We start from the raw sequence: 13,205 nt of genomic DNA, 5'->3' as shown, positions 1-13,205 counted from the left end.
TCACAAGAGGACAGAATAACAGGCTAATCAACCTACAAAGTAGGTATGATTAAAAGCCAACCACAGAGAGTCCAAAAAGACAGAAAAGAAAACTGTATATACATGGAGACACATGAACCTTGAACATACTTAATCAAGCCGCTTAAACATTTACATAATACAAAAAGTGTACATATTGGACATACCACTAAGCGCATATCATCAGAGCGCGATAAATCAAAGACAGAAGTAACAACATTACTAAATTTCTTGTTAAAAACAAGGTCCCTCTCTTGCGCAAACAGTTCAAATCAGGGGGAAGGCATCAGTGCAAATATGATTTCTTCCTGTATAGGCCAAATAGTGAACAGCAGAAGGCAGGGGACACATGTTACAGTGAAGTTCCACAATTTAGTGCACCACCTTCACCAGGACTGTACAATCTTAAGTGAGGATGAAAGAACAGAAAATCATGGATTCTGACAAATGTAAGAGGGGTCCAAACTCGCTGGAGCAGAAACAATCTACGGTCAGCTACTGATCAAACTACAACAATTTCAAATCTGTATTGGCAACTCTAGGGAACACCAAGATATGATATGTTGAAAGCAATTTGTGTATCAATTGAGAGATCGCTCGCTTGTGTGGTCACTTACTGATCTGAGAAGCCTCAAAACCCAACCATTATTTTCACAAAGACATATAGATTATGAATATCAATTAGTTGGCAGACAATATTGCTACCAGAAAAGAGATGAACATGAGGGCAACCTAATTCTCCAAATAGAACCAGCAGAACAATCTGGTGCTGACTGACCTCATACTGTTCTCAGATGTCAGCAGGTCCTGGTCCTTTTAGACCCTATTTCAACAGTTGACATAATTGGCTGTGCCATCCTGTTAAGCCATCTCAAGGAATCTGGGCTGATCGAAGGGCTTCCTCACTGTCAGTGTACAAAATGTGTCTATGCCCCTTTCTCCTGCCAGCCTAAACAGCTCTCCGCTAGTATCCCTCTCGAGTCCCTGCTGTCTGCTAGCCTGTTCCAACATTTAGCTTGATTTATTTACAGGCTCATTTAGTCACAGGGATTTCAATTCTGCATATAGACAAATGATGTCCAGGTCCTCTTCTACTTGGAAGTCATGCCACCAGCTTTTGAGGCTTCATGTTAATGGTATGACACTGTATGGGCCACAGTGCTTAGACTCGTCTCAAACAAGACAGAGGTGATGACCCTGAGGACTTGTGAGAATTTTATTTCTGATTGCAGGGGATGAAAGTGTTGGAACAGTTTTCCAGGGCTGTAGCAATTGCATTTCGAGTTCAATACCATACCCTTGTACCCCGGTTCTTGGTGGTATCCTTATTATGCTTATATCAACTTAAGGTTAGTGGTGTGTTGGTTACATTTTCCCCTCATAAAAGAAGAAACTGTGAACAAAATGTTTTGTATGAAAAAACTCATTAAAAATCTGCAAATTTTCTCAAGCACTGCAAATCTGGGTGAAGTTTGAAACTCGGAAACTCGCCAAACATAAATGAAATGCAAAGTTGTCCAGCTTCTCAAGTGAAGTGTAAACTTTGTAAACCCCTACGTAAAATATTCTCCCGTACTGTATCATGCCCGACTCCTTTATTTCAGGTGTCTGCTATTTCAGGCCTGTTGTCATCCAGACCTTGGCGGATCTGATACTCTGCCACAAATGTGACGGATATTCCGACCGCCGTATTACAAGTTCCATTATATTCTATGGAACTTGTAAAACGGCAGGCGGGATATCCATCACATTTGTTGCGGAGATTCCCATCCACCAAGGTCGTAATCAGTCCCTAAGCAATGACACTGTGATTAGCAATATTTGCTCTCATTCTGGTTTTACGCTCAAGTTTAAATGAAGTTTTGAACTAGTGTTGAAAACAAGCATTAAACACTAAAAATATGATAAAAAGCACAACTCTGGCAGAATGTGGCTGTGACTAATGCTTCCCATTTTAGTGACAATTGCTATATGAAGCAAAATTAGAGCGGCATAGTCAGAAAGGTACCAATGTCCTTCTTTGCCTGAAAAATTCAGTAAAAGAACACTGCAGTTCCATACTATTTGATAGCTTAGCCACCTTCATGTATTCCTGAGTAAATTCACAGAATGTGGCAGTTCCTGTTGAAAGTGCGTGCTTTGCACTGCTTTTTTAATGTTGTTTAATCAATCTTCATCTTGCAGTAGAGCCCAAGTGCGTAATTGTGAGACACGCGAAGGAGTAGAGACCCTGTTCTTTCTCGGATTAGGCTTCCAGGAGTGGAAAAGAAAGCAAAGACCCACTACTGTGTCCTGAAGTTCTACCACGTCGAACTGGCTTCTAGGGCATTCAGGCAGTGCCAGGCAGTCAGGTCAGTGTGCAGGCTGTTTTTGTTTGGCTGGCTGTTGGTGTTTTATGGTCTCCCGGGAGGTTTTTAGTGTTGACATCACTGATATTAATACAAACATTGCCTGCAGCAAGCTCATGTCAATGCAGTCTTCCAAATTTTGGAAAACACTTTAACTGCCGCACTTGCCCACACCAACCCCTTCCAACATAACATATTTCTTCCATCACCAGACATGACATGAGGCATGTGTTCTGTTGGGATCATAGTTTTTATTTCGACTCTGTGCTCAACTGCTCTTTGGTTTCAACGACCGTGCGGCACGTTTGCCCAGTATTGTACTCTCTCGCCCGCTGGCTAGAATCGCCTCTGCCCCTGGAGCCACCCGTTAAGGGTTGTGCCAAATACCCCCCCCCCCCCCCGTTAAGGGTTGTGCCAAATACCCCCCCCCCCCCCCCCCCCCCGCCTCCATGCGAGCAGCTCGGCCTTTGTTCTGCATGCGGGTTCATCCATTATTCAGAGCAAAGCTTGCCGTACCGTTCACGTGCATTCAGCCCGCGTGCTGTGCGTACGTCCCGCCGCCGAGGCCTCTGCGACGAAATACGTCGGTGTACCTGTTCCAGGGTTGCACGGGTCCCTTACATGAGAAATTCAAACTCAGGTCTAGTTTATCAGACTGTGCTACAGTCAAAACCTTAATTTAACCTTATATCTCAAGCGTGTTTTACTTTCATAACTGTGTGAGAGAGGACAGTAGCACGTACTGAAGTGCCCTGAACCTGCGTCGAGTGCTTTGTTAGCTGTTGTGTAAAAATCCCGACCAAATGCAGAAAGAAAGTAATATGCAACTCGCAAACAAAGGAGCAAAACTACATTTTGTGATTAAAAAAATACCTCGGGCGGGGATTGTAGACTAATTACCAAACTGGACAAAATTGCAGCTCCAGCACCTCCCTGTACTTGTACAAAGACACGTTCCTTGTGACTAATGATGATCGCACAAGTCGCCTCCCTGGATGCTTACCGAAACACTTCCGAAGCAGTGTGGGGTGTATCGTGTCATCAACAATAGAATAGCTATTTGTTACCTATTAACACGATCAGGTAAATTTTCCGTTTGGGACTTGCCTTTGGGTGTGTCTGTCTACACTAACTATTAATCATTCTGGAATTCCAAAAAAAACAAGCCCTCTATTGTTGGTTTGGAGCCAGCCATAGCATCTGCAATATCTGGAACACCTTCTGACAGTCTTGGATTTCATGAACCGAAAGAATATAAAAGAATATAATATTAAAGATTTAAATTTTTTTTTCCATAGCTAGCATTGAGTGGCAGATTTATGAGCCCCTTGTGCCACTTTAACGCCGCATTAACGTCAATTCTTTGACACTAAGGCAGTGCTAAAGTGGCCTTTTTCCCGCACCATACTTACAAAGTGGCACAATGCATGAATTGAGCCACTTTGTAACCTCTTTCGCCACTTTATGCCTGCTGCAGGGATTCCACTGCGCCGTTTTTTACAGCTATTTTTAATGCCTGCACAATGCAGGTGTTAAAGGGGGCATACAATTGTTTTCATTTGGCCTCTATGTACTCTGCAGGATCAGCACCAAAAGTTTGGCGCTAATGCTGCACAAGACATCAGTAGCATCAAAAATGTTGACGATAATGCCCCTACGCTGCGCCATGGTGCGCCGTAATTAAATATGGCGCACATATTGTGGCGGTAGGGAGGGTGCTCAGGGTTGCAAGAAAAGTGGCGCTGCATTGGATGCAACACCACCTTTCTTAAATTTGAGCCAGAATGTGCTAGAAAATTGCAATATCTATTGTGATGGTTCAAGAGTTATAAATGTTGACTATATCCAAGGACGCTTGAATTATGCAGCAGCAGAGGAGGACATTGTGCAACCACTGTGACTAAAGTATGTGGCAAGAAATGGGAAATTATACAGAGTAACAGCACGTAATGTTGCACTTTTTGTTTGTTATTTGGTCATTTCTCTCAGGGCAAACGCTTTACCTCATTGGTACCAGATTAACATTTTACTCCTCCTCCTAGCAATTGAATAGTGTCTAGTTATCTCTACAGAGGGGGTACCACTGCGTGCACCACATGTAGTGCTTTTTGATCCTTCTAATATTTGTTTTATTCAAATCTGCAAATCATAAGCAGGTGGATTATGTGGAAGGTGCTGTGCATCCATAACTACGCAGAAAATGCAGTGGGTGTAGAGTTCCATAATATCAGTGGCTCTAATTGCATCCTCTCATACTACTTCCATATGGACCAAATGGCAAGCTCGGTACGCTTGTGACCTGAAACCTCACTACGGAAGACAGCACATGTTCCGCTATGTGCATGTGCCTTTCTACTACTTCACACCGCAGCGCAGAGATTTGTTGACGTGATTAGGGGTGTGAAGAGCCATAATAAAATATTATGGAATCAGTTAACTATGTATAAATCGCTCAGCTCAGGCCGGCACACGTTCCCTACTCTGGTTGGGAACCCCATGACATCAAGTGGATTAGGAAAGGATCGGAGATCTGTAGCAGGTTTTTGCTGGCAGTATTGAGGTGCCGCTATCTATACGTCAGTAACCAAGGAGGGAAAACATTGCTTAGCCCATCAGTGTCCTGAATTTGCTTCTTGCTTCTGACTGCCACAGTCCCTTTAATTTCGCAGCATGCTGGCGCCGAGGACGAACTTCTCCACGCTTGGAGCCTAATAGTAAAAAAAAGAGAAGAATCTGCCAGAAGTGGAAGGGCGCCTCTTTAGTGAATGGGTGCCCCTCCCCTCACGTGCTAAGAGAGATCCTAACCACCCCCTAACTTCGACCCAAGGCGTGGGAAAGATCTGCAGGCGCGAGTAACATTATTAAGAATCAAGATGAAGAGATCACAATCAAAAAGTTTACTAGTGTACATTTCGCGATGTTAATACGTGGTAGGTAATTCCAACAGAGTATTTCGAGTGTCCTTTGCACATGGTTCCTAATAATGTGACGCACAAACTTTGTGATCATGCACGCTTCAGAAAGAATAGGGTCTCTCTTACACAAGGGGACCCGAACATACGCAAGGAAGACGCTTCATCTTATTTCTCCAGGCAGCTATATCCAATGTAGTTTTTTTAAACAAACAGCGAGGCATTAAGAACTGCTCAGTTTCAAATCCTTCTAGTTCCCAGCACACTTGATAGTCTCCTCCTCTTCAATACATACCCCTTTTCAATTGTGAGCACGAGACCCCTTCTGATTCATGTTACCATTATTGCCTCCAGTGCTTAATTTGTAAATAAAAAGGTTCTGGTGCCCAAAGCCCTCCTCTTAAACATGCGGCTTCTGCAATTAAATGTTCGAACACGGAATACTGAGGCAGTAATCCTGAAGCCACCCCCGGGCCTCTTCAATACATTTAATGCCACTCCCTGCTCCTTAAACTCACTCTTGCAGCTTTCTGCTTTCGCCCATTGTGACGCTTGTTTTCTCTCCCTCCGTCTCTCCCACATGTCTTTTGCTCGCAGTAAATGCTTGAGGCAGAAAAGGGCTGGTCCTAAGTAATAAGTGTCGGTGCTCCGCACTGGAAACAACAAGCACAAATTAAGCACTGATTGCCTCTTGTAATCTCTTTATGTACCTACAACTTCAGTTGGTAAAAGCGATACAAAATAGTCACTTAGCAAATCAAAGGCATGGCACAGGATTGTAATGGCTGGGCACTCGATGCAATGCCCATCCCCCGGCTCTGATACCTATGGCACATAAGATGCTGATTACAGTACAGTTCTCTTGTAGGTTGGCCACCTTAGATGCCTGCCAGGAGTTTAATTAGGCTGGGCTTCAGACCTGCTATTCCTTAAATACGGACATTAACCCCTTCGCTGCCAGGCCTTTTCCACCTCAGGTACCAAGCCTTTTTCTTGGCTATTTGGGGCGGTTCGTGCTTAGACTGTCACAAGTTTTTGTCCACATAAGCTACCCATGCCAAATTTGTGTCCTTTTTTCCAACATTCTGGGGATTATAGAGATACCCATAGTTTGTGGGTTCCCCTGGAGGAGACCAAGAAATTAGCCAAAATACAGCAAAAATATTTTTTTCCAAAAAATGGGGAAAAAGGGCTACAGAAGAAAACTTGTGGTTTTCCCCCTGAAAATGACATCAACAAAGAGTTTGTGGTGCTAAAATTACAATCTTCCCAGCTTTCAGGAACAGGCAGACTTGAATCAGAAAACCACAATTTTGGCATTTTACTGGAACATACCCCATTTTTACTATATTTTGGGCTTTTAGCCTCCTTACAGTTAGTGACAGAAATGGGTATGAAACCAATGCTGGACCTTGGAAAGCTAAACATTTCTGAAAAGTAGACACAATTCTGAATTCACCAAGGGGTAATTTGTGTTGTACTGACAAGGTTTTCCTACAGAAAATAACAGCTAAAATATATATGTTTTTTTTAAATTGAGGTAAAGAAAACAGCCATTTCTCTCCACGTTTTACAATGTAACTGTTTCCTGCGATGTCAGATTTTTTAAAGAAATATACTGTTACGTCCGCTGGACTCTTCTGGTTGCAGGGATATATAGGGCTTGTGGGTTCATCAAGAACCCTAGGCACCCAGAGCCAATAAATGAGCTGCAGCTTGCAATGGGTTTTCATTCTATACCGGGTATACAGCAATTCATTTGCTGAAATATAAAGAGTGAAAAATAGGTATCAAGGAAACCTTTGTATTTCCAAAATGGGCACAAGCTAAGGTGTTGAAAAGCAGTGGTTATCTGCACATCTCTGAATTCCAGGGTCCCCATACTAGCATGTGAATTACAGTTTATTTCTCAAATAAATGTATTTTTTACACACTGTCTTACATTTGGAAGGCAAAAATGTAGAGAAAGAAAAAGGGGAAATAACACTTGTTCTTCTAGTTTGTGTTACCCTAGGTCTCCCGATAAAAATGGTACCTCACTTGCATGGGTAGGCCTATTGCCCGCGACAGGAAATGCAGCATGGACACATCACATTTTTACATTGAAATCTGACGTGTGTATTGCAAAGTGCCTAGCTATGGATTTTGGTCTCCAGCTCAGCGGGCACCTAGGGAAACCTACCAAACCTGTGCATTTTTTAAAACTAGATACCTAGGGGAATCCAGGATGGGGTGACGTGTGGGGCTCTCACCAGGTTCTGGTACCCAGAATCCTTTGCAAATCTCAAAATTTGACCAAAAAAAACCCTTTTCCTCACATTTTGGTGACAGAAAGTTCTGTAATCTGAGAGGAGCCACAAAGTTCCATCCACCCAGCATTCCCCAAAGTCTCCCGATAAAAACAGTACCACACTTCTGTGGGTAGGCCTAGTGCCGGCGAAAGGAAATGCCCCAAAACACTATGTGGACATATCAAAATTATCAAATACAAAACTACCTGTTTTTGCAGGGGGAGGCCCCTGCGTTTTTGGTCCTGGGCTCAGCAACTATATGAGGAAACCTACCAAACCCAAACATTTCTGAAAACTAGACACCCAAAGGAGTCCAGAGAGTTGTCACTTGTGTGGATCCCCCAGGGTTTTCTTACCCAGAATCCTCAACAAACCTCAAACTTAGCTAAAAAATTACATTTTCCCCACATTTCTGAGTGGGATCACCTCAACGGGACAAATTTCCTATCACCCAACGTTCCCCTCAGTCTCCTGGTAAAAATGATACCTCACTTGTGTAGGTTGGCCATGTGCCTGTGACAGGGAAGAGCCAAAAACATGTTGAAATTGAGAGGAAACCAAAACGGGTCCAAAAGGGCAGCTTGAGAAAAAACATTTTCAGGCTGACAAATGGGGCAGAATTTTTATCGGTATAGATGAGACAATGCTGGGTGGTAGGCATCTTGTGGATTCCTGCAGATTCCGGACGGTCCCATCACAAAAATGTGGGAAAAATGTGTGATTTCCAGCAAAGTTGGAGGTTTGCAGGGCAATGTGGGTAAGAAAATGGAGTGGGTGCATGTGAAGTACACCACCCTGGACTCACCCAGCTGTTTAGTTTTCAGATGTATCTAGGTCTTGTGGATTTTTCTAAATTGCAGCGTCCCAAAGTCCAAAAAGTGCAGCCCTCACCATTACAATTGGGACGATTTTGAGAGTTAGACCAGCTCTCATGGCCTAAATGTAGAACCAAAACACAAAATAATCAAAGGTCCTCTTGCTTGCCGTGGGATAAGATGTTTTAGTGTGTGGGGGGAGAGCTGAAAGACTGTTATCTCCTACAGTTGGGGTGGGACCATAACCATGCCCATACTGTTTGATAGCCACCACCCCACTGTTTTTTGTTTGTTTTAAATCCCCGACATCTAGTAGGTTTTCTGCCCTCCCGGGAGTGATTCAGGGTTTTTTGCCCTATCTGCCCACCGGTGGGCAGAAAAACTTTGGCCCCATTTATTTGGGGTGGGAGTATGGTCATACCCCACCCTCTTTTTTGAAAAAGAAATCTTCCCTGGTCTCTGGTGGGCTTTCTGCCCCCCTTGGGCCTTCCAAAATTAGACAGACCTGCCCCCAAAGGGGGCAGATATGGCCAACTGTAAAGTGTCCCCGGGGGGAGTGACCGTTGCCCAAGGTGCTGCCCCCCCCAAACAAAACACACACTCCTATCCCTGGTGCCTAAGTGGTTTCTGCCCCCCTGAGGGCAGATCGGCCTATTAGAAATAGGCCAATCTGCCCCCAAGGGGAGCAGAAATGGCCTAAAATAAATTTGCCCCCAGGGGCGCGACCCTTACCCAAGGGGTCACATCCCATCTGGACATCTGGAAAAAAAGAAAAAAAATCCCTGGTGCCAAGTAGTTTCTGCCCCCTTTGGGGGCAGATCGGCCTAATAAAAATAGGCCGATCTGCCCCCAAGGGGGGCAGAAATGGCCTAAAATAATTTTGCCCCGGGGGGGAGCGACCCTTGCCTAAGGGGTCACTCCCCATCTGTAAAACAATAAAAAAAAATCCCTGGTGCCTCTTGGTTTCTGCCCCCCTTGGGAGCAGATCGGCCAATTGAAATAGGCCGATCTGCCCCCAAAGGCGGCAGAAATGGGCTAAAATAATTTTGCCCCAGGGGGGAGCGACCCTTGCCTAAGGGGTAGCTCCCCATCTGTAAAACAATAAAAAAATCCCTTGTGCCTCTTGGTTTCTGCCCCCCTTGGGAGCAGATCGGCCAATTGAAATAGGCCAATCTGCCCCCAGAGGGGGCAGAAATGGCCTAAAATACATTTGACCCCCCTGTGGAGCGATCCTTGTCTAAGGGGTCGGTCCCCTTGCGTGAAATTGACCTTAAAAAAAAAAAACTCCCTGGTGTCTAGTGGTCTCTGCCCCACTTGGGGGCAGATTGGCCTAATAAAAATAGGCAGATGGCAGAAATGGGCTAAATATAATTTGCCCCCCCTAGGGGAGCAACCCTTGCCTAAGGGGTTGCAGACCACCTCTAAAAAAAAAAAGAAAAAAAAAAAAGAAAATTATCCCTGGTGCCTAGATGTTTCTGCCCCCCACTCCCCCGGGGGGCAGATCAGCCTAATAATAATAGACCGATCTGCTCCAAAGGAGGGGGGGGGGATAAAAGGCCTTGAAAATAATTGACCCCCAGGAGAGCAACCCTTGCCCAAGGGGTCGCTCACCTCATGCAAATTTCCATTAAAAAAATAATCCCTGGTGTCTAGTGGGCATTTCAGCACCCGGATCACTTCACAATCCAGCTGCTGAAATGCTCTGAGAGACATCAAAGGGAAGGAAATTCCTTTCCTTCCCTTTGATGCCTCTCAGGCCCCCATCACATGATCGGAAGAGAAATGCTTGGTGGGGGTGACTCTGATGTCATCAGACGTCACAGGGGTCAAGGGGGTCGTGTGGAAGGTGAATCGATTCCACTTCCGGTCCTGCAATGGGGGGTGGGGGGGTGGGGGCACAGCCCTCGGGGGGAGCACTAGTGCTTCCCCTGAGCTCTAGTACAAGGACATAATGGTTACGTCCTTGGCGCCCAAGGGGCTAAAACGGGTCCCTAATGGGCCCTTTGTTTATGTGCTTAACCGTACTACTAAAACACTGATTGATTTCTAAACAATGAATGTAAACAAGCATTAGCAAAGCCAATAGCTCTCGCCCATGCAGGATCTATAGGCTTTGCCAGTGTGTTTTAGCTATGTTGTACACCAGCGTGGCTGCTGTTCAGCATGGCTAAAAGTTAGTGGTGCGGAGGAGAGTGGCGTAGAGTGTCATAGAGCATAGAGTAGAATGGCAAAGAGTGGAGGGGAGTATTGGAGGCTGGAGTGGCAGAGAGTGCCGTGTTGTGGAATGGCATAGTGTGGAGTTGCGATGAGAGGCATACAGTGGAGTGGAGTAAAGAAGAGTGGACTGGTGAATAGTGCCTCGACATAGAGTGTTGCGGAGTATAGTGGCACAGAATGCAGTGTAATTGGGTGCAGTGGCATTGAATTCAACAGCATACAATGCAACGTCATAGAATGCAGTGGCATAGATTAGAGTGGTGCGTAGTACAGTGCAGTGGTGCAGAGTGGAGCGGTGCAGAGTGGAGTGGCACAGAGTTGAGTGGAGAAGAGTAGAGTGGAACAGTGTAAAGTAGAGAGGCATAGAGTGCAGTGGTGTAAAGTGACACAGAGGGTTAAAGAGGGGAGTGTCTTAGAGTTGAGTGATGCAGAGTGCAGTGGCATGGAGTGCAGAGTGCAGTTGAGTGCCATAGAGCAGCAGTTCCCAACCTGTCTTCATCAGCCCCCTAGGGGTCCGTGACACATTCCCAAAGGGTCGACAGTCCTGATCCGGCAGGGAGGCACTTCTCCAGCTGGGGTTTCTCCACAGAAATATATGCATGCTTTTACATTTGTGACTTCCTTTGTGCAGCAGTTTTAAAAGCACTGCAAAGTTCCTTGTACACCCAACAGGTTTTTGACAAAAATAAAAGTGTCAAGATAATCCTGGTGATTAATGTAACTGCTTGAGAGAAATGGGAGTTTAGTCTAGTGGCAGTTTTGACTCATCTAAAGTAGTGCACATGGTTAATATGCCTGCTGCAAAGAGCATGCAAAGAACAGTACTATATGTGCATAGCACAGTGGATTACAGTTTTGTCTCAGAGATTCTTTTGTTACCCTGCAGTTACAGTGAGCTATGAACTGCCACCAAAGAGCTGCATGCAAACTGAATGGCACAAATTAGAAAGTTATGTTTTTTTTCCCCGTCTTTTATTTTCCTTATGCTGCTAAAAAAAAGGCATGCTTGCGTAAAAATACATCCTTATTATTAAAGACAATGCTAACCAGTGTGTTATGTTCTGAATCCCAAGTTTGTGCTTCTCTAGACCAAGCAGCCTTAGAAAATGCCTACCAGTGTGGCGCCATGTGAATCCTATACCTTGTAGTCCTCTGTAAAGTGCTCCAACACCCTACACTGGTATGAGAGGTGCTATAAAACAAATGAATTACATGTGACAGAGAGGCTATTGAATGATGACAGGCCGTTATGGTTTTTCTTCCTTTCCCCACCACATATTTATGTGAAAAGTTTTCTCAGATCTTATGTACGTAAAAAACAAAAACAGAATTCGCTTGGGAAATGTAGAATCTTACCCGATTTTTGCATATTTTTCAATATAAAATACAAACATCTTTAGTAATTTCAGTATTTGTTTTTTGCGTTTTACAAATTACTGTTTTATTGTTTGAAATTTAACTCATACAAATTGCTTGGGGGTCCCCGGTTTGCAGTAGTGGTTCAGTGGGGGTCCTCAGGAGTCAAACGGCTGGGAACCACTGGCATAAAGTTCAATGTCATAGAGTGTTGCATAGTAGAGTAGCATAGATTGGTGCAGAGTAGGGGGTGTGGCCTGGGACCAATGGAGCTGCACGCGTAGTGCGGCGCTCTCGGACCACAATCCAGGCCTGAAGCTTAAATCCTGCCATAATAACGACCGGAGGTCTTAAAAATTGAAGAGAAGTGATTGGAGAATATACAGCACGAGTAGAGACCGCGGCGATCCACTTTGGGGCAGAGTTTACCCGGAAAACTCCCCCCGACAACTTCGCGGCTGCCGCGACCCAAAATGGCGGCAGCGACAGAGCAGTGAACCCGTTGCAACCGCGGCCCGCGGCTGAGAGGATACGAAGGTCCCGTGGAGGTGAGGACCCACAAACAATCCATTGATTGGCACAAGGGGCACAGACACCTTCGCCACTAACAGAGAGAGCAACAGTACGAAGTGTAACATCAGCGAATGCGGCGTAGTGCGGCGCCCTCGGGCCACAATCCAGGCCCGAAGCTTAAATCCTGCCATAATAACGACCAGAGGTCTTAAAAATTGAAGAAAAGCGATCAGAGAATATACAGCACAAGTAGGAACCGTGGTGCCCCACCTTGGGGCGGAGATCGCCCGGAAAACTTTCCCCGACAACTTCGCGGCTACCGCGACCCAAAATGGCGGCTGCGACAGAGCAGTGAACCCCCTGCAACCGCGGCCCTCAGCTGAGAGGATACGAAGGTCCCGTGGAGGTGAGGACCCCCACACCATCCATCGAAGGGCGCAAGGGGCTCAAACACCTTCGCCACCAATGGCGAGAGCAACAGTACGAAGCGGAACATCAGCAGAGAATCGCAAACGGGGCACGAACAACAAGAAACTACTCTGGACACTGAGCTGCTGGCCATTAAAGATTCCCGAGAAGCGCTTGAGCGTAAAATCGATAACCTCACTGCAGATCTTTCCCTTTTACGAGACGACCACCGTAAATTAAAGGAAACTGTGGGTTTGCACGAGACTACGCTGACAGGGGTATTAGCGGCACACAATGACTCATCCTCAGAAATTAAAGACCTAACCA

Source organism: Pleurodeles waltl, chromosome 4_2 (assembly GCF_031143425.1).
Source record: "Pleurodeles waltl isolate 20211129_DDA chromosome 4_2, aPleWal1.hap1.20221129, whole genome shotgun sequence".
NCBI classification, from domain to species: Eukaryota; Metazoa; Chordata; class Amphibia; order Caudata; family Salamandridae; genus Pleurodeles; species Pleurodeles waltl.
This window is presented reverse-complemented; position numbering follows the sequence as displayed.